The sequence below is a fragment of the Serinus canaria genome, chromosome 2 (genome assembly GCF_022539315.1).
Source record: "Serinus canaria isolate serCan28SL12 chromosome 2, serCan2020, whole genome shotgun sequence".
In the NCBI taxonomy this organism is placed as follows: Eukaryota; Metazoa; Chordata; class Aves; order Passeriformes; family Fringillidae; genus Serinus; species Serinus canaria.
In genome coordinates this window covers 111661159-111679289 of record NC_066315.1, presented here as the reverse complement: position 1 = coordinate 111679289, position 18131 = coordinate 111661159, and the positions used below count along the sequence as shown (strand labels likewise).

The 18131-nt window shown below is 41.0% G+C and overlaps 1 protein-coding gene across 2 annotated transcripts in view; it reads left to right on the top strand.

The window, feature by feature from the left end:
• Window positions 1-4722: 4722 nt before the first annotated feature.
• Window positions 4723-18131, top strand: part of PCMTD1 (protein-L-isoaspartate (D-aspartate) O-methyltransferase domain containing 1) — a 40708-nt gene continuing 27299 nt past the window's right edge. Inside the window, exon 1 of one of the 2 annotated variants that reach the window (XM_030229843.2) lies at window positions 4723-4942. The gene's annotated coding sequence lies outside the window, so the exon portion shown is untranslated. Of the gene's footprint in view, window positions 4943-5199; window positions 5450-18131 lie in introns of those variants that run through there. The other variant, XM_018910039.3, reaches the window with a different exon arrangement.

Here is an 18131-nt window from a genome sequence, read left to right as displayed (position 1 = left end):
ACAAACCTTTGGAAATGGCATGATGACTGCTGGGATCAGATGAGAGCCACAGAATGTACATTCAAACATCTGGGAGCAAAGCATGAAAAAATAGAACATTTTAAAAATATGAAAGGTAGGCTAAAAATTCATGACAAATTAAACTGCTTTCTAGAAGTTATTTCACTTTTTTTTCCTTTGCATTACTAGTGTTGTTTTTACTAATGCAGTACTTTTACTCTCTGAGACAATACAGTAATGCAGGAAGATCAAGACTGCAGGACAGGGGAAGCCACTGCACCAGGTCTCCATTTCAGGGCCTCTTCCTGAAACAAGCTATGCCAATGGAATGTGTGACACAGCATGAAGTACGTGCTCACTGTATCCAATTGCCAGAAGTGGTATCTGTGGTAGAGAGAAGAGGACAACGTCTGAAAACTGGAGCTGCTACTTCTGTAGCATATCTTTCTTGTTCTACATCTGTAAAACCAACCAGCCGAAGTCTGTCAGGAAAGAAAATCTATGAAAAATAAAGGAAAAGAAAGAAGGCAACCAAAAGAAAAAATAAAAAGACAAAGATAGAGCTCAAGGGATGTAAGGTAAGTCTCAGGAAGTTATCAATATGAGAAAAGTATATTTAATAGATATAGGAAATCAACTATAATTTTAAAATGCTTGGTAATTAAAGATGAAACAAAAGTACAGAATGAAATTTGTCCGGGGAAAGGAAATCTAATAATATTGTGGAAACTAGAGAAAACAAATAGTTATAGTTCTAGTTAGTTATAGTTCTCATTCATTTTGCATGAACTATAGAAATAGTTCATGCAAAATGAATGAGGGAAAAAAAGGAGAATCAGAAAACATTTGCTTCAAAATGACAGTGAATTACAAATATTTTCTAAAAAGCAGTGTCAACATGTATGCACAACAGTGTGCAGAAACAACTAATTACAAAGAGAGCTAAAGTCTCTAATATCCTTAACCTTGCAATGACTTTCCAGAGCTAAATAACAAAGTAAAAAAGTTCTTTACTTGATAAGAATAATCCAAGCCTTAAGAAATCCTACAAAACATTATACTGTCACAACTTTATTTAAATTAGGTTTCATTGCAGAATATAAAAAATATTTTAAACAGTATCAGCTTAAGCTCCACCAAAAAAATTAAAAATTTAAGCTTTATTAGATTAAGAAAATGACATATATGTCTAAAAACACATGTTAAAGAAAAAGACTTTGATACTTGTTTTGTATGTTTTCTGTAGCATTTAAAAATATTTTATAATGCTTATTCAGTAACAGAACATAGAGTTGAAACTGATTGAAATCAAAGTACTTTAAATGCAATGATGTAAAAATGGTTTCCATTATTTAGAGATGTGCAAAAAATATAAGTGGTGCAAATGATGCATTACTTGTCAGCTTTATGCCAACAGGATTGTATTCAGGCAATGTAATTTGCACTACTCTACTTTTAAGCTATTGCCACTGTTAGGAAGGCCAAGATATCTAAAACACAACTTTTTTCTATATAAATAAAAATTAAATATGCCAAATAATACACCTACTCAGTATTTGTGACATGATCTTTATTTGAAACAGTCTTCATTATAAATTGCTGTGTATATCAAATTTTCTGTTCATTATAATAACAGTTAAGTCTAAATACATAACCTTAATGACCCCTTATTTGGTAACAAATTTTCAATTTATCTAAATTGGAAATTTGGTAACAAATTTCCAATTTATCTAAAAAATAGCAGTCTCGAGTACTTCTCTATTATGTATCTGAATGTTATAACCTTCACCAGAAGCACAGGATGAAGATAAAGTGGAGTCTTCCACATAGTTCAGACTTTATCTGCATGATCATGAAAAAAATAACAAAGCAGCAGGACAAAATACTGAAAAAGTAAATTATGCTTAATCTGCACATGCAATAAAACAACCCTAAACTTGCACAGAATAATGAAGTTGGGGGGCACTTTAGCCTAGCTCATTGTTTTATAAGGGTGAAAGGATGTTCACTGTACTTCAATTAAGAAGTGGGTTTTGTTATTTCTATTTCATTCAGTTAAGAAGTGAGAAATGAGGGTTTTGAACTCAGAAAGCTTAAACAGAGTTTTGATGGGCCTGTCCCATAATACTTTAGCTTTTTTTGACACTATTAACTTATATTCAAATGAAAACAAAGGTTTCCCAAATGATGCACATCTTGAATTTAAAACAATGGCACGATAAATATCTTTCACACCGAGATGCAGAAGTTACATACTGCATCAGAAAAGAAGATGGCAGAATGGCCTTCCTAATTGTATGTCCATGTTCACCGCAAATGGAAAAAATACGTCAAGTATGGTAATATACAGTGGAAAAACAGCTATCTTAAAAATTCTCTTAAACCTCAATGGGCAAAACATGGCCATTACTTCTGTCCTCTCTGAATACTGATCAAGTGTACCTTGTCTGACAGGTAATGCCTACATGCTGCTCAGGCACAAGAATATCTAAGATGTGATGGCAAAAGAAGGAATCAAAGCCAGGAAACCTTCAAACGTACAACAGGCAGAAAATTATAAACACTTATTACATCTAAGTAAAAATTCTCAATAGAAACAAACTTACAATACTCAAAGGCAGCAAAAATTATTCATCTACTGATGCAATGATGCAAGGCATATTTCAATGTAAAAACTGAATTTATGTGTTTATTCTCCCTTTTATTTCTCATTCAAGGAGCCATCAGTTACATCACTAATAGGATGGCAATTTGTAGCACTATTTGAATCACTCAGTCCAACTGACAGGAGACTTATTTCTTTCTGAGTCCCGGCCTAACAGAAATTCTCCCCCTTATTTTGCCAATTATCTTCACCTCAGTCGTTGCCATCTATAACCATTGTGTTCTCCAGTTATTAACTAATCCTGCCCCCCAACAGAGTAATACTCCGGGCCTCTTACCAGCTACATTTTTATGTCCTTCAATTCTCAGGACTTTTAGCTAGAAATCCTGTTCCACCACTACTCAAACTTTGGCTAAAGCGCAAATCTTTGTGCCTTTTGGCTGCATTTCACAAAGCACTCAGTGCTTACAACACTCCAGATTAAATTATCATTGTAAATGTCTACAAGTTATCTAGATTAGTTTTATTATAACACCCACTCAACTTCAGGTTTTCATATCCATTAGCGTGAAATCCTTAAATACTACACCTTTTGCCTGATTGTTTGGTGAATATGAACTTATTGTTCCTGAAGTCATCCCTTTTCTGATACTGACCTCAGGCTTTTCTCATTCCTTTCCGCAACAAAAACAGACTAGCCAAGTTGCTGCAAGTCCTAACACCTGTGTAACTCTTAATTTTCCCAAACACCAGCCAAGCCCACTTTCTCCACTGACTCTCCAAATCCCACGTCATTCCTCCTTCCCAAATCAAACGTGAGACAAGGCCTCAGAAACACCACTTGAGACCAGGGCTCAGAATGACCCAGCACTCTTCATCACCTTGGGCTTCAAAGTCTGCACTGTGGCCCCGGGCTTCCCTGACTTTCTACTTTTTTATGTCTTATTCCTTCCTTCGTTTCCCAAATTCAGAGGATCATAGACTACCCTCAGTTGAAAGGGTTACACAAGGATTACCAAAGTCAAACTCCCGGTCCTGAAAAGGACCACACCAAGAATCACACCATGGCATTGAGAGTGTTGTCCAAACACTTATGTCAGACTTGGTGCCCTAACCACTTCTCCATGGAGTCTGTGCCAGTTCTCAACAACCCTCAGGGTTTAGAATCTTTTTCCTAATATCCAACCAAAACCTCCACAACATCTCCATGCCCTTCCCGCAGGCCCTTTGCTGGTCACCAGGAAGAAACCAAGTGCCCCCCTCCACTTCCCAGGGAAGCTGCCGCCTGCCGTGAGGTCTCCCCCCCAACCCCGGTCTCTTCTCCAGACAAAACAAACCAAATTACCTCAGCTGTTTTTCATGCAGCATCCTCTCTAGATCTTTTTACCATCTCTACAGCCCCCTTTTAGACACTTTCTGACATTTCTAATGATTTCTCTGAGCTTTCCCCGTGATCTCTCTTACTTCCTGTAGGTTTTCAAACTACCTTTCGGAGCTTCGACAACAAAGCCCGAGTGCCCTTATCTCGGGGCGTGGGGGGAACCTTCTGGCGGCCCTTGCGAGAGGCCCCACGGAAGGGTCCCGCAGAGCCGCCGCGTCCCCTGAGGAAGATGAGAAGGCAAAGTGGAGGAGCCCTTTCGGCGGGCACCGGGGTCACCTTTTTAAACCCGGGCCTGCGGGGCGGCTGCTTGACCCCCGCAGCCCACCCGCGGTGCCGCCGCCGCTCGGCGCTTCCGCACGACAACATGGTGCTGCTGACCATCCTCGGCGGCCCACGGGAGACCAGAGGGCCGCGGAGAGGACACGGGATTGCGAGGAGCGCTTTTCGGGTGGCGGGGAAGGGACACGGGATTGCCAGCAGCGCTTCCCGGCTGGCGGGGAGGGGACACGGGGGGCGGGGGGGGACGCAGAGCGCAGGGACCCGCGACCCCAGGGCGACTGGTGACGAGCGCCGCGAGCGCCGGCCGCCCATTGGCTGTGGCGCGGGGGGGCGATCAGCCAATCAGGGCCGGGCTCGGAGCGGCGCAGCGCTCGCCCTCGCCTCGCCCCGCCCGGCGGCCCCGTGCGCGGGGGGCGGGGTCACGTGACGCTGTGTTTACATCCTCTCAGCTGTCGGGCCCCGCCTCCCCCGTCCCGTCCCGTCCCGTCCCGTCCCTCGCACCGGCACCGGCCGCCGAACCGACCCGCGCACCCCCGCCCAGCGCCGCCCTCCGCTCGCTCTGCCGTTTGCCCGCGGCCTGCCGGAGCGCTCTCCTGCCTGCAATTCTCGCCCGCACCCCCCCAGGCGGGTGTCGCCGGTGCCGCCCAGCGCAGGGTCCGGGGCCCGCTGCGGAACGGGTGAGTGTCCCGCACTGTGAGGGGGTGGGCAGAACTGCGCTCCGGCCGCGCTGTGCGGCGCGGAGGCCCCGTCGGACGGCCGGGACGGTGGGTTCGGCGGGGGAGGGGAGATTGCGGCCCTGCGGCCCCTGCCCTTCGCTGGCTCCCCGGGTGCCCCGCTCCCCATTGTCCGCGGCCCCCGCACGCAGGCGCGGGGGAAGGGGGATGAGGGGGAGGCGGTTGTTTTCGCGCTGCCGGGACAGGGCGAGGGCTCGCCCTAGGGAGGGACAGGACCGGCTCTGTGCGTACGCCCTCGGCAGCCCCTTCTTCTCCTCCTCCTCCTTTGCCCGACCCTTGCCACCCCTCGCGGCGTCTGCGTAATGTATAATCTCTGGCCCAAAACGGGTTGGGAGGAGGAGAGGTGGTTGGTGTAGCTGCCGTGGGCCTGGGAGCTGTGAGAGGACGGGGACAAGAGAGAAGGTTCCAGCCTCGAGATCCCGGCGGGGGGGTGGTGATGGTGCAGGCAAGGTGAGGGCAGCGCTTGTCCCCCGCTGCGGCTCACCGCCTTGCCTCCCCCTGTGACGGCTGTGCGTTTGCTTTTTGCCTTTGAGGAAATGCGGTGAGAAGGGAAGCCTGCGGTTTTGGGGATTTCTTTTGGCTTGATTTGTTTGTTCTATTTTTTGGGGTTTTTTTCACTGTCGAGTCTTTAAGACTTCATGGGCTTGTGGGGACGGCGTCTTCCCGGCCGAGGCATCGTTGAGGGGTGCGTGAGACAACATTTTGTTTTGTTTCAATAAAAACTCGTGGGCTAACGCAGGGTATTTCTGAGAGTGGAGGAGGTGGTGCGGCTGGAGCTGGCGTAAGATACTTTGTTTACATAAATAAAGTGTGTGAAATGCGCGATAACTTCGCTTTTCTCCCGCAATCCAGGGTGAGTCGGTCGGTGAGCATTCCTGGCGGCAGCCGCCGGAGGAAAAGGAGAAGGCTGCCTCTGTCCCCCGCTCTGCCATAAACGCACATTTTGTCTCTGTTTATATTGTGGTCTCTGTTTTGGCTGGGAGAAGACTAAGGGGAGGAGCAGGAACTGGCTCCGGGGCTTCCACCTCCTCCCGTCTGTTTTCTTTGTTGTTATCAGCTCGAGGAGGCGTCCTGGGGTCACGCCTGTAGCCGAGCTGCGGTCTGCGGTGTTAATGGGATTCCTCTTGGCCCCGAAACCTCGGGCCGCCTCTGCAGTGCATGTGCGGGTCTCGTCTGCCCTCCGTGCGCCCTCCTCCCCCCTGCCTCGGCAGTTGTCCGCGGCTCGCTCTGAAGTTGCAGGAAGGGAAAAGGGGGGCAGAGGGAGAAGGAATCTTGGCATTTATTTGATACTCGGTCAGCAGCCTGGGCCTCCCTTATACAACACTGTCATTAAAAAAAAAACAAAAAACAAAAAAACCCACCAAAACAAAAAGCCAACCAGAAAAAAAACCACCAAAAAAAACCACCAAAAAACCAAAAATAGAAACAAACACCTAAGGTGGAAGGGTGATGGGGTGTTGTCTGTTTGAAAACAAATTCTTTATGAAAGTACTAAGCTGCTCCAGTGTGTGGAAAATGCTTGTGTCCTTGCAGTACTTGCCAGTGCCAACATAGTTGGTGTTGTCCTGGGGAGTTTTTTTTTTTTTTTTTACTGCTGTCAAGTAATAAGTCAAACACAGTAGAACTTCAGGCTTTAGCAAGAATGTAAGGTTTCTTTTCATAAAGAGCAGCAAATGTTGAGATCCACACAAAAAATACCCAGAAAAAGGCTAGTCAGCTCTTCAGCAAATTAATGAAGATACCCAATTCCTCTTGACCATATGACCTCTGTGTTACAGAGAATGCTTTTCTAGATGGAAGGCACAAAAAATCCAGTGCTTAGAGTTAGTAAATTACAATAATGTGTGATGAGAATGTTTTTAACCTTAATCCATACTGCTTTGTAATGAGTTATAAATGTGTGATACGCTTTTTTTCCCCTCAACAGGACCATTACCTTACTCTGGGCAGATCATCTCTGGAAGGGATCAGGCTTGAAAAAATGGAGCTGTCTTCTGCAGAACTCCTGCCTGATTTGTTGGGAGAGTTAGAAAAGTGTTTTGGATTTGTAGGTGGAAAAATCTGTGACAGATCGATTGGTATTTTAGCTGACTCTGGGTGAATAAATATAATGGTAGGAATGTTAGAAGTATGTGAGTGAGGTCAGAGAGCCACAATGAGGGCTTTGGAGATGGACACTTAGCCAGATGTTCTTTTACAACAGTCAGTGTCCCTCAGAAGTGCTGGAAAATACAATTGGATGTTGTTGGGAGGTCTGCAGTGAGGAGAATATAATGAAATTGCAGAAACAGAAAAAAAGTATGTCATACTGAACAGTCCTGGATGGCCAAATTTTATCACTTTGTCTGTGCAGGGTTAGGTTCCTTCCCTGTATCATCTCTGATCTTCACTCCAGAATTTTTGTGAAAATCTCCCTGCCTAATTGGCCTTCTTTCTGGATTTGCTTCATCTAATCTGTGTCATTACTTGCTTTAGGTATGTGACTGGCCAGTTTAAATTTTGCAGTATCCTATTGATAAATTACAAAATCTTGCCATTTTTATAATCATAATCTTGGCAGTTTGGTGGTTTTTATTGTTTAGTCTTCTGTTTGCCTGTCAGTGACTGCCCCAATCTACAGCTCCTTTTGAAGAGGCTTCTGCCTAATAGGAGACTTAAAAATAGGACATCTGTGTCAGGCATGTATTGTAGTTTTCCATGCCTGTGGTGGACTGTACCAGAGCAGTCACTTGGCTGTGTTTCTGTAAACTTGAAGCACTTTGAGATGGAAGTGTGTATTCTGAAGCTAAAGATAGGGTTCTTAGGCATGATATCAGTGCAGGTGTAAGTTTTAAGGCAAACTTAGACGACATTAGCACAAAATTCCTACTGCGAGACATTGTAGCGCATTGTTTTTTTTGTTTTTTTGTTTTTTCTCCCCCAGAAACAGGAAATAAAATTTCCCCAAGCAGTGTCTCAGAAAGGTTCATGTTGAGTGTTTCAAAAGTTCCCCAGAACAGATACATTAAAAGCAATTCTGAAATACTAACCATTATGGTAGTGCTCATCCCAGTCTTAGGTGCATGGAGAGAAACAGCTGATAGTACAGTCATTTTTTTATGGATTAGAGGTGTCTTTACATGCACCTGTTCTTGTAATTTCCTGCTTTGTTCCTGTTTTCAGTAGGAATGTCAGAGATCTGCTATTCTACCCTGCTGAACTGAAAGTGAGGTTCTGTAGCTGATGATTAATTAGCTCTCTGTGTAAGAAAAGTGCCTTAAAGTCTCCAGCACTTGGCACTCTTGAATGCAGACATCGTTTATATAATCTCATTTGTTTTACCTACTTAGAATGTAAACTCCTCAAAGCAAAAGTGGGAAGAATGTAGATGCAATTATGTTTTGCAAATGAATAATCAGGTATGTGACTGGCCTAAGGCACTCCAGGAATCTTCTGGTGGGGTTGGAAGTGGATCTGCATACTTCATCCTCTCCAACAAGTGGGGATTTTTTGGATGGGGAATTTATTTAATCTATCTGCTTTGCAGAACTCTATTCACACTGTTCTGCTTCATCATTTATGGAGTTATAGGGATTGAAGTGTGGTAGTTATATCAAATATTATGGGTATAATTACATGAGAGCATCAGGAAATAACTACTGTGCTCCAATTCTGTTGGGCCTTATTTGTGTGCACTGGATGTTAATGAAAGCCTTCAGGCCTCCTTCCTGCAAGCTCCTAAAGCAGTTTCTGCTGCTGTGTTACTTAAGAAATTTGGGCTGGACTTCTGGTCCTTGAAGAAAGGATAGAATTTATAGTAGCTCAGGATGCTGAAGATAATATTTCGTAGAACTGAAAGATAGCTGGCTGGCATTCAGAAGAGAGGTGTTGGTTTTCTGTGCTTTTTGTCCTGGTATGTCATGCCTACTTCATGTTTCAGAGAAAGTGTTGGAAAGTCAACACTGATGTTAACTCAAGGAGCTTGAAATACTGATGGAATGTATGTATGTGAGTTCTTGCTGAATCTACTTCTGATCAGAAGCTTGTTGGAAATGTTGAAAGTAGGAAGTAAAAGTAAACTGTAAGCAAAAACGTCTTGAAAAATGACAGTTAGTCCAGAGAAACTTATTTTTGAAAAGAAGAAAAGGATTTGAATCTATAGGGTTGGAAACGGGTGTGGAGAACAGCTAGGGTATTAATCACTTATACATTGTGACTGCAATTAATATGTGACATACTTATCAATTAATTTTATCAGTCCTTTAAATTGAAGCACAAAAGTATAAATTGTCCTTTATTGTGAGGAAAAGACACTGGTTTAGAGGTCATCACTGAACAAATAAAATAAGCAAAGAAAGACTAACTCCACAGCCCTAAAAGAGGTTAGGTGTGACATCAGGAGTCACCATGGGATCTCACAGGCTACAGGTTCTGTGTATTCTCAAACAGTGAAGTTCTTGAGTGGGGAATTACTGTGGAACTTCTCTTCTTAGAGGAACTGTCCTGGGGCAGAAAAATAGTTGGAGCCTGCTGCTTAGAAAATGCATTTTAATAAGGCTGGTTTTGGACCTTAAGCTTTGTTTTGTTTAGCGAAGAAAGGATGTAAATGTCTTGCTTTTACAAGTGCAGAGTATTGAGCTCTATGAGTAGCATGCAATTGGAAGTTTAAGATACTGTGAGTGTTGTTAAGGTGGTATAACAGGTGAGGTTTGCAATGCTTCTCAAGTATAGCATTTCACTTGATTTTATCACAGTAGTATTTGGTCAGTATACAATTGCAAAGCAGAGTTGGATGTGCTGTGTTTCTAGGGTGTAAAAGAGTACAATATAATTAATGTTGAAAAACTTGTTTGAGGAAACAATTCAGAATTTGATGACAAAACCTTAAAATCAGGTTAAAAGGTAACAGGCTTTCATTGAGTGGTTTGATAGTGACATGAGATGTTTTTAATCCTGAATGAAAGACATTTATATGGAGGTGCTGCAGGGCATCAGAGTTGTCAGCATGGAACTGTTAGATAGGAGAGGATTTACTGAAGGCCTACATTATTTGAAGTATTAAAAACAACAACAAAAAAGATGGCAGGATAAATCTGAATTAGAGGTAAGTCAGCAGTTAGAGAATAGAGCCCTTGTCTTGATTGATGACATGTGTGCTTTACTGGAGATGGTATATGTTTAGAGACACGTGCACAGAGAATATATGGACAACCAAGCAGTTCTGTGGCAAAGACTGTAAATAGGATGTCAGTTCTGAATGTTTTTAGAACCTTGTGATGACAGACTGGTAGCAAGTCAGTGTCTCCAGGTTTGCTCTTCTAGTCTCTTTTGTCAGTAATGCCTTTTATCTGGCTGCTTTTCCAGTCCCAACTGTTAGGTTCCTTTTAAAGCAGTCTCAAGTGACACAGAAAGGGCAGCTCCTCTGACTTAAGTTGCAGAGAAGCAAAGAACAGGATGTGGGCAAAAGAGTTTTCTCTTGTTGTTTAGCACTAATTGTTGCTGTTGCACCAGCCACGTAGCCAACAGTTAGCATGAGCACCTAAAATAGCACTAGAGGTCTGTGTTTGAGCACTCGAGTCACATCTCAAGTACCAGAAGCTTGCTGTTTTTATTACAAAACCTTTTCTTTGCATGATTTCTAAACACATAAGTCTTATTAAAGCTGTCAGTAATCATAATTATTTCTTCCTTTTTTTTAACAACTGTCTTGTTAAAGTTTTAAGCGATAGGTGCATATTTCTAATAGCAAATTAAGCAATCTTGAAAACTATTTTCAGGACGAACAGTGATTGCTTTGTAATCCTGGATAATGTTCCTCCAGCAGGCATCTGTCACTGGGAAGATTTTTTTTTTCCAGCTGATGTCTACAAATGTCATTTTAGATTTAGTGGTAAGAGTTAGAGTCAAATTAGAGTTGTTATAAAATACTAGTTTAAGATGTGGTGAAACGCAGTATGTAGTAATATTGTAGACACAAAAGGAATGTAACTATTAAAATCATGTATTGGTACTATCCTTCAAGTAAAACAAATATAATTTGTTATTAGATGTCTTCACTAGTTAAAGGTACCTAGATTTTAAAGAGATCATCTCAGAGGTGACGTCCTAATTATTTGTTCATACTTAAAAAAAGATGAATCTGCCTCTCCGAAAGGAGATTTCTGTATCAATGTGTGGTGTTTGTATGTGAAGTGATAGTAATTGGAATTGTTTTTAGTGATAGTCAGGTAGTGAGTCACAGTCGGCGGTTGATATGCTTGTGGCATCCCCATCCCAGACGAAAGGCTTGATTCCTATAAGTAGTTGTTTTAACATTAAAAGAGGAAATAGGACCATGTGGTTGGCAGAAAATGAGAAGTGATTACTATTTTGAGGTTTTTTTATTTCTATAAGAAGTGTTTATAGCAGATATTTGGGAATAACTGTGTGGTTTTCTTGACATATAAAAGAAAAAGGCAAGTAATACTATTGAACCCAATCAGGATGACTGTGCTGGTATATAGTGGTGTGTATATCAAAGTTAAAAAAAGAAATTGTGGGAGCTACTATCCTCTTAATCATATTTTCAGAACCGTTGTATTTGCTTGATAGGTATGACTGAAATGAATGCAAGTCAGCATTGCTGAAAGACTGAACTGCAAAGCAGTTGCTAAAGGAGATGCTGAATTTTGATAAATGGTTAATATTTCTGTAGTATAAATAACTTCAAGTAATCAGGAATGCTGTATTTCTACTGGTACATCAGTTTGCCATTATGGGATTTGATTGTCATTTGAAAATCTTTGAGACTCATGAAATTCTTGTATACTGTTGTAGTTCTTGTTGGATTCAGTGGGTGGGTTTTGCTGGCTCTTCTTCTGCTGGGCATGTGATCCTGCTCTTTATTTGCAAAACTGTTTCCTCTACCCTTTTGAGAATGAACTGTGGTTTTCCTTCCATTCCACATAGTCCAGTTTGTTAAGCTTTGCTGTGTTCTTCCTTCAAGAAACTCTAAATTTGTCATTATTGCAGTCAGAAGGTCAGTGAAATTGGAAGGACACAGAAAAGTCAAGCTGCTGAGTTTCTTTAAGTTCTGCTGAGCTGACATCTGCAGTATTATAAAATCCCATAGGCCTTAGTCTCTTGTTATTTGCTTCAGTTAATTATGCATTCATCATGACTAAGACTCATTACTGCCAAGTTTCCTGAGATTCAGTGATGTTTTCTGAAGTAATTCAGTTGTCAGAAAAAGTCAGTGTAAAATTTGCCTTCTCCATTCTGGCATGCTCTGGATAAACTGGAGTTGTCCATGATGCATCAGGTTGTGTGAGTGTAGCAACCTCTTGTGTTATATCTGTAAACTACACTTATGTAAGGTGAAAGCCATGTGCTTTGTATGACTGCAAAAAACCTGATACAGTAAGATTGTGGGAATGATGATTATTGTGAGCTGTGCAAGTGCACAGCTGCTATATAGGCAATGATAAAAGGTTCTCAACTTCCATTTCTTGCTGAAGAGTTTGCATGAATATCTTGGAATGGTTACTGGAGCTTTCACAAATGCTTCAAATCCTTTCCAGATGACATCTGCCATTGTTGGTACTGTAAGTAAATTATAACTTTGGAGCCACATTTACAGTAGTACTTGATTCATACCTGAAGAAAAAGAAAACCAGTAATTCAGAAACATTTTCAAGTTTATAATGTGTTTATATTTTGGTTTGTGCTTTTAAGGAAGGGCTGTAAGGAGTTTTTTTCAAGTATTTCTAGTTTTTAGTTTAGGTGTCCAAGGCCTCAGGTCCAGTGAGTTGTGAGGCTAAGCACGTATTCTCAGTGGCAAACAAACACATGTATTCAGCATCTAGATCTATAATTTGCCACCGCACTAACACAGGAGATGGCACTAAGGCGAGCACAAACAGCACAAATGGCCTCATCCTGTTACTTTTTCTGGATGGCCAAGCTTAATGTCTGCAAATATATGTGTATGTATTACAAATCTTTCCAGTTACTGGGTTTAGTCACTCATTCTACCCTGTAACTCTTTGGTCTGTTTATGCCCCATTGCCTCTTAAACACATGCTCTGCTGCCAATCCCAAACACCACAGATTCTCCAGCAGCTCACCTTGGACTCCTCTTTGTTCTTGCAGAAGCCAGCTGCCTCAGCTGCCTCACTCTGCCAGTGTGTCCCGTCCCAGTCCCAAGGCCACTCTTCCAGTTTGCTGGCCAGTCCAGCTTGGTACTCCGTGTGATTGCACCTGGATCTGCAGAAGCTCACGCCCTGCTTTGCTGGCACCAGAGACTCACCAGCCCTTGTGACCTGTGGTCTGACTCCATGTCTTGGAGGTGCACATGGGCACCAAACAGCGGCTCAAGAGAGAGTTGCAAAAGGAGATTGACAGTCCAGCAGGATAGGCAGGGCATAGCTGGACACACATACAGACCTGCAGCCTGCTGACAGATGACCTGTCTCTCTTGTCACTATAGCTGTGGCTTTCGCATGCTTCTTTCTCTCCTAGTCACTGTGATTTTTTCCTTTTCCCCACCTCTGGTTCCTCTGCTGGGCATCCACTCACAGGACTTGTGCTATCTCCAAATCCCTGCACTCCATGGGACCTTTTACCAAGCTTCTTTTGTAGCACTGTAGAAGTCGCACCTTTGGATATGGGAAGTGCCTTGGAGAGGCACGATGGTGGTGGAAGTGTGGAGAGAGCTGATGGTAGGCTGGGTGGGATATTCATGTGTGTTTCCCCACTTGAAATGCACCCCTGCTCCTTTGTGTGCAGAACAGGTTTCTGTCACATAACCCAACAAAGTTAACTTTGATATGTGGAGGCAGATAATCTGTTTAATCATTTGCAAGCCCTGTGGAAAATTTAAGGTGGAAGGTACTGACTAGCCACAGAGGTGTAAATTAAAATTATACTGTTACAAAAGCAATACTTTAAAATGTTACCTCCAACTAGGGAGAACAATAAAGTATTTCCATGAACCTATGTGAAACAGATTCTGATCACAGTATTAATGCTGTAGCCTTTTGCGTTGTAAAATAAAGTGTTGATTTTTTTTTCTTGGATGACTAGAGATTTAGTTCATACTTGATTAGTAGGTTTTGAAAGTTTGGATAAATGATCACTTTCTTTTGGTTAGAACCATGAAAGGGAAGTTGATCTCTGTTTTATATAAAAAGTAAGCATTGAAAATCTTTAGTAAAGATTTATGGACAAAGTCACATCATTAGAGGTTGTGCTGTGTATGGATTTATGGTATGCGTGGAGATTGAGACAAATTATTATATAGATCCTTAAAGTCTAAAGCTTTTGGTTAGATTGAAAAGAAGAAAGTGGGGTAGATGTCCATTGCTTTCTTTGACAGGATAAAACTAACTCAGTGTGCAAGTGTTAGCAAACAAGTTACATTTGAAAAAAATGGCGATTCCAGTGTGATGCTTCTGGAAGATTGCATCAGTGAAAGAATTTTGTTTTGTGGTTCTGAGGAAGAGAAGCAGGAAACAGGAGTAGGCTTTACTCATTCTTCCCTCTTGAGAATTACAGGACTAAGTAATAAAATAACTTCTCAAAAGATAGAGTTGTATTGCACTGTACTGTTTTAAGAATTAAGCACAGAAGAATTGCAATTTATTTTTTCCTTAAGTTTTATTTGTTTAGCATCTCGTAAGAAGAGAGTGCATAATAAATAAAAGTTGAGATTCTCAGGCTGTGAAAGTAAACATCATGATAATACAGTATTTAAGTTGTTTATGCTGTGATTATTGTGTGCTATTTTGAAGCTTTTAGATACATTTCTGAAGACTAGAAACAAAAAAAAAAATTTTAGTGTCCTTGGAGGTTACTAAAGTTGATTGATATTTCTGTTTTTAATTGGGCCTGGTTTGTGGGGCTTTTTTTTTTTTTTTTTTTTTTTTTTTTTTTTTTTTTGGTAGAGACTGAAGTAAATGCATAGCTCCAAGATGAGGTTTCAAGTGTCAGGAATGCAACTATCTTCTATTTTTACACTTGACCTCATTTCTGTTTTCTTTTGCTAAAGGCAACAGGCGTATGTTGTTCTGTTGCTGCTAGAAGTGAGTTATTTAAATAGCTTGAAATGTTTATGTGCAGTAAGTTTTTGAACTTTAGTACTGGCTGAAATAGGGAAAATTTTGTCATGGGCCACGTTTTGCCTAGTCAAAGTTATATGAAGTGTGACTTGATCTGCCTAAGAACTATAACTTTTATGGTGAAAGGTTAGGAAAATATGTTTCAGTTCTTGTACAAAATCTGCTTTGTATTTAATTATAAAAGAGGATTCTCCCACCCCATCCCCCAGTTGTTTCTGGGGACTCTGATGATCACTCCAAGGAGCAATTTTTTTATGTTCTGGTCAACCAAACTAAATTATTAACTATCTGTTAGGAAAAGAAACAAGTTTTGTTTTAAAAATGTTGGGTCTCTCACTATTGTTATATATATATATATATATATATCTATCTCAAGGCTCAAGGTGTCTTAGATGGAAAGCAATCACAATATTAAAATTTGCTGAAATGTTGTGTCACTTTTATGCCTTTGCCTTTTCAGGCCAAACAGAATTAGATGTACCAGAACCAGTTCTTTTTACACATCACTACAGCTCTTCTGATTCTTAACATTTGCCTGTTATGGCTTATATGAACCTGCTTGAAATGAATACTCTCTATTAAATATCCTTCTACAAAGCTGCATATTGTGGCAATGAGTTTTGCAGCCTGGTCACTGTAGCTCACTAATTTGTGAAATTTGTGCACAGACAGCAGTCTGATATGCAAAACAGGTGCATGAGATGGGCTCAGTGAAAATCAGACATCTGTATGTATTAAACATCATCAATTCATCTCTCTAGTGAAGTCCTGATATTTTAGGCAGTGAACAAACTGCTATTACTTGGTACCTCCTGTTTCTGTGGGTCTGTTAGGCCCTCCAGAGAAGCTTTTCATCTTTCCCCTTTCTCTCACCCAGTCTGTAATAAAGCTCTTTGGCTCGTTTATACTGGACAAACTAAAAATAGTTGTGGCCTGGGAATAGACAGAGCTGTGGGCACACCTCTCAGGAGCTGAGACCTTTACAAAATGTGCTAGAAGAGGACTGCCAGGTTGTGTCACAGACACTGGTATCAGAGGAAGGAAAGGGGATCTTTCTGCATATTAGACATTGGGTTAAACTGATATCTTTTGCTTAGATCTTCAGGGGAACTTTAAAAGGTCATTAAGTCATCTTGGGCTCCCCAGAGGCAAGAGCATTTTGGTGCATTGTCTTACAACTAAGCAACAGGAATTGTTTTGGGCTGTTGTGGGTAGAGAAGCAATATTAATTATTTTGAAGTCTGCGATTGATGGTACACTATATGGTACTCAGGGCAGAGGTAGTGTTCATTCAGTCATAAAGGTATGCCTACAACCTGTTGTCTATATTTGAAGAATTTGAAGTCTGTATTTGAAGAAGAAACTGCTCCTGAAGCCTGAGAGGCTTAGCTTTGCAAGGAGTTTTTGGTTGCCCAGATTTTAAGCAATAAAGAGAGCTAAGTCAGGATGTGGGGTTAAGCTGAACATTACAGTTTTAGTCCAGGAAGTGTGTAGGATTGTTTGCTTTGCTTTGTAATAAAAGGTACTGAATTTTCAAGCCTTTATCAGCATACCTGAGAACAGGTCTGGCATGTATAGAAAAAATGTTCCTTTCAGCATTCATACCATTGGTATGGTGTGAAGGGAGTAGATAGAATTTCAGATGAAAGAACAAATTAAGTACAAGTGACAGTATGCACCAGGAAAGGAGTGTCTCCTAGTTCAAAGAACAGTGAAAAACAAACATAAAAGCAACTAACAAAATTCTGTTATTATTTTTTTTTTACTGAATTTTCTGTGAACTGTCTTAATATTAAAAAAAAAAAAATAAAAGTTCAGTAGCTACTCAGCGAGTTACTCCAAAATTATGCCCTTGTGTAGCTGCCAAGGTTAAATTCATTTGATCATGTGCTTATATGCTTGTCACTGCTCATACATTTGTGCAGTTCCATAAGTTTCAGTACTTCTTTTGGGAGAAATGCAGTACCATGTCTGCTGTTCAGCGTGTTCAGGTGACTGTAGGTGGAGTAAGAGTGAAAGCAGGCATATACCTGGAATCTTGTATAAACAGCTGTTGAAAGCTCAAACAGGAAGATCAGGGCTTAAGCTTACATCAGACTTGAAAAACATTTTCTGCCCAAGTAGGTCAATGCAATTCAGGTTAAGTCAGTAGTTGTAGCTGTTTACATTCATTTGACTTAACACTAATCCTGTGATCTATTTTTTGTTCCATTGCCATATTGCAAAGAACCTTGAAGTATGCTCTGTGGAGTGCATTGCACTGTAGAGCTGACTCTACTTGGTTTTGCACTTGTTTCTGTTTAACTTGAGGTGCTTCTTGAAGTGACCCACTGAACAGCAGTTTAGGAGTGAATGTCTTTAAGCAAGATTAGTCTAACATATAGACTTAAAAAATGTGCAGTGGTCTCTATGGCATTTTCCTTAATGTACCAAGTAGCATCATATATCCTAAAAGCAATAGGTTTTCTTCTTTCATAGCTGCTTGAAATGACAAAACAAATAGCTGTGGAACAGAAGGTAGTTCTAATGGTTGGATTTCCAAAGCACTTAAGCCTTTTGCTGCCTTTAGTATCAATTTAGTGGCAAGTATAGGTGTAAAAATCTTTAAAAAATGTTTATGAAGACTTCATTGTAAAATACCTCTGTGTCCCACATTTTATTCTTAATTTTGTAGTCACCTATTACAGTTACTGCCAGCACATACTTTATATTTTGGTTTTCTCTGGTCTTTGCTGGGTGAAAGTAATATTAGAATTAATCTTTTCCTTTCAGATCATAATCAATCATACTGTTTGTTTGAAAGCTCCTGCTGAAATCCTTAGCTCAGCTCTGCAGTCTGAGGTTGAATTTCCTTGAGTGAGTCACTATTATACTTGGGAGAAAAAGAGAAGCTAAACTTAAATGGAGTCCTGTGGTTGTAGGAGTCATTGGATGGAATGAGGACAGGCAAAACATGATCTTGAGTTCATAACTGCTGCAAGGGTATAATGTATTGAGTCTGGACAGAAAGGAGTAGGTCTGATACTTGATTAGTAGCCTGGGGAACTTTAAATCTC